Genomic DNA, 3,913 nt, shown 5'->3' with positions numbered 1-3,913 from the left:
TGGGGAGGGAGAGAAAGGGAGAAAAAGGGGAGCCTTCTGTCTCCTTGTGTACTCCTTTAGAATAGCAATTTCTGAAGCGTTTCACGTTGCAACTTACTATTTTATTTTATTACTAGTCCTCTTTTTCTTTCTTTCTTCCGGACAATAGAGTCAACATTCATATTCCTAACCTTCTAGTGAAAATCTCTTAATCTTTCTTTTTGTGGGGCAAAAGAATTGCCTCCCGATTTCAGCTCGAGACAGCAGGTGGCAATATAGTTTCAAACATATCTGCAGAAGTTTAACTGCCCTAAAGAAACCATCTTACCAAGGGCTCAAAACGGCTTTTATTTCTGCTCCTGAAACAATGAGTTTCAATCTGTTAGGATTTTATTTTATAAATTAAGTATTAGTGGTTTGCTAGACAAGCGTGAAAACGAATTCTTTCTAAAAGCATGCAGTTCACACCTCTGTACATGGTTATCAAATGCTGCCATTTGAGGCTGTAACTAAAACTAGTTCTTAAATTATGTAGCTACAAATCTATTCTAAACCCAGCTCTTCAAATCCACTTAGTGGTAGTATTATGGTGGAGGGGAACACTTTGAAAGTAATAAACATCTCCTCTAAGTTCTGTATTTAATGCTGATTGCGAGCAAATATACACGAACTGCTGCAAAGAATTTGTACAGTACAGTAGATAACTGTAACAGCAGTGTGAGTACTGCTACATAGCTTCAGTTCTGGTAGCTGCAGAAGACTAAATATGAGAAACTCTTGTTTAGGACATATCAGTTTTACAGTAAACATACAAAGTCAAGAGTTAATAACATGCTAAGCTTCAGCAAAAACACAGTTTGGAATAAGCTCATTTACTTATTTTTATTGACATTAATAAAAAAGTGAAACAGAGAAACAGAAGCTGGAACAAAGTCACTTTTTAACCCTGCCTGAGTTCATCCCACCTTCCCATGGATCCCACTCCGATGGCATGCTAAAATATTCCTAGTTTTCAGAACTCTTGCCTTCATACATGGGTTCATCTGCATTACTTTTATTGATTGAGATTTTTACTTTTTCTGATACACACGGAGAAATCAAAACTCTTTGAAACCATTTTCTTGCTTGAGTATATACGTTTGTGCGTATATTGCACAAAATGTACGTCTAAGGATAGCAGAATCTTGAGTCTGAGAAAAATAAAGCTTGGTTAGTCTAAATGAAGAAACTTAGTCATCCATTTACTAGCTGGGTTCTCATTTTTTTTTTCCTGATTTCATGGAACTTGAGCACATACACTGTTCTGTAATACTCGAATGGAAAAAAAAGAAAAAAGTAAAACAGTATGATTTACTTTTGTATTTTTTTATTGATCCTTATCTGCAAAAGTGCATGTGACTATAAGAATCAATCATACTGGGCATGATAGAAACTGATGTGAAATATTTGAAGAATAAATAATATTTCCTATTACTACTTGTCCCAAAACATTATTTACTGTGCATATGTTTTTAGAAAGGAGAATGTGGGAGATAATATAGTTTCTATAATTCAAGGACTGTTGGGATGCTTGGGGGAAAAGAGTTACCAGCCTCTTTCATATCCTGATAAATTAATCACCAACATTCCCGACTTCTTAACTCATTCAGAAGGTTTGAATAAAAATGTTTTTGGGCTACTTCTTTCTGAAGGACAAAACACTACACAAAGTACTTCAATCACATATTGATTAAACTTTCTAATAGCCCATGTAAGCAAGGTAAGAGGATGAAGTTTTAGTGGGAGCTAGGTGTTGTGGAAATCCCATCAGGTATCTGTCTTGATCCTTACACATAAATACCATTAATATCTGGTCTTAAGTGACCCAGAGGTTTTTCAGTCAGTTAAATACTCAGGAAAACCCCATTCTCATTTTCTAGGATAAATGGGTTGGCACAATGATTAAATTCAGCATCATTAGTGGTAGGTTTTGGAAAATAGAAAAATGAGGTATTGGCCTGGGATTAGGACAGTAAATGCAGTTACAGTACAAGTTGAGATGGTGCTCCAAGAATTCATTTCATTGGAACTTGCATATAGAATGCTACCACATTTGTATTTGGCATTGTTACTGCATGGGAGAAGACTTTTAAAATAGTTAAATACACTACAAACGTGGATTGAATCCACTAATCTGTGTTTTTTTTTTTTTTTTTTACTTCGGGGAGAAGGGAGTCTCAAAACTTCTCATAATGTGAACTGTAATATTTGTAGAGAGCATGTCCTTTTACCATACAGTGGCCAACAGAGATTGTAATCCTTTTTCTTAATACTTATATGTAGTTTCTCTGGGATAGTCAGATGTTGCTGATTCAGTAAATTAGAAATGTTCTTAAGGCATTTTAAATATTCATAATTACATCTAGCAACTTGAATTCTACTCTATGATTCTATGAATTATGTAAAAGCTGTGTGCACATGTGAGCAAACAGCAAATCCCTGTCAAGTTCTTTACAGCCCAGCATTAAAACAAAGATCACTGCTGAAGAACAGCGTCCCTCAAAGCATAATGTCTTACTTGCTACTAGACAGGTCTGAGTTCATATTTAGTTTTCAGGTCATTAGAATTTGAGTGAAAAATACCAACAGTTTTGGTTTCAACTCCAGTGAAGTTTAGGGAACACAAATCCACATTTTCAAACAACTTTTCTTAATTGATTCCTACAAAACCAAAAAAGATAAAGAGTAACTATCAACTTTCTGCAATCAAATGCCAGCATGAGATGGTGTTAATCTTTAGCTAGCACACTTGACAATTAATGATGTGAATGTATGAACTGCATGCTAAATAAACAGGTTGCTGAAATCAAGGAAAATATTTCTTTCAAGAAAATCAGTTACTTTCTGGTACAGCAACTGATAGCAGGACTGCATGTTCTGATTGTAAAATAGTATTCTAAACAGGAGTGTACATCACATCCATAAATTAATTGTTGATGCCTAATGTAATCGGCTTAGCGTGTACAAAGAACTAAGAAGTTTTAACACTGGAATATTTCTAAAAATTGTTCCTATGCAGCATTGGAATGCAGTTCCCAAAAACTGCATCACACCTTTATTGTCATTTCATACCATATTTCTTTAGGTGGGGTGTTACACACCTTCTGTTCGCATTTATGTATTTAAATGATAGTTACATTTTAAATTCTCTTTGTAGGCATTGCCTTTTTATAAGTTATCTTGGAATGAGTACGATCTTGAAGAAATTTATACACACAGTGTAGGCCACCAAGAAGCATATTAAGAATGTAAGGAAACTATGTTTTTATTCTACACGTGTAACTAAAAAACACTGAAGTGGGCAGACAGAGTCAGGAGCAAACCAACTGAATTTATATAAGCATCAGTCTACAGTAATCTTTACCTTTTATAACCTTCAATTCCATCAATTTGATTGGGTAGTGGCAAAATTCACTGGTAGCAAAAAAGCATTTCCTCCAGTGGAGTTGCACTTTCTCAGAACAACAGTGAACCTTACTTTCCTATTGAGACAGACTCTTAGTATTTCATGGACAACTATGAATATTTAACTTTGCATGCATAATTGTAGGTCTTGTTAAGAGATTGCATTTTTAATTGAACAACAGCCTCTCTAGGGGAAAAAAAAAACAATATTTTTTGAAGTGAATGTTCATAAAGCTAACAGTTCTTGTTTGATAGTTATTGTCAGTAAAGGACATATTCTTCAAAATTGTACATCACTTATACAAGATTCTTATCACAGTCCTATTTCCTCATATGGCAATCTTAACTGAAAAAAATCTCAGGTCCATTGCAAACTTTATTTCAACGTTTATATGACTAACAAGGATCCATGTGTACTGTTACAATTATCAAAGAATTGGGATAAAGTGTAGGAACAGAAAATGTTGTGTTAGAAGGCAAAAGAATATAA

The sequence above is a fragment of the Meleagris gallopavo genome, chromosome 14 (assembly GCF_000146605.3).
Source record: "Meleagris gallopavo isolate NT-WF06-2002-E0010 breed Aviagen turkey brand Nicholas breeding stock chromosome 14, Turkey_5.1, whole genome shotgun sequence".
NCBI classification, from domain to species: domain Eukaryota; kingdom Metazoa; phylum Chordata; class Aves; order Galliformes; family Phasianidae; genus Meleagris; species Meleagris gallopavo.
The sequence above is the reverse complement of the archived record's forward strand: the minus strand, read 5'-3'. Positions refer to the sequence as shown.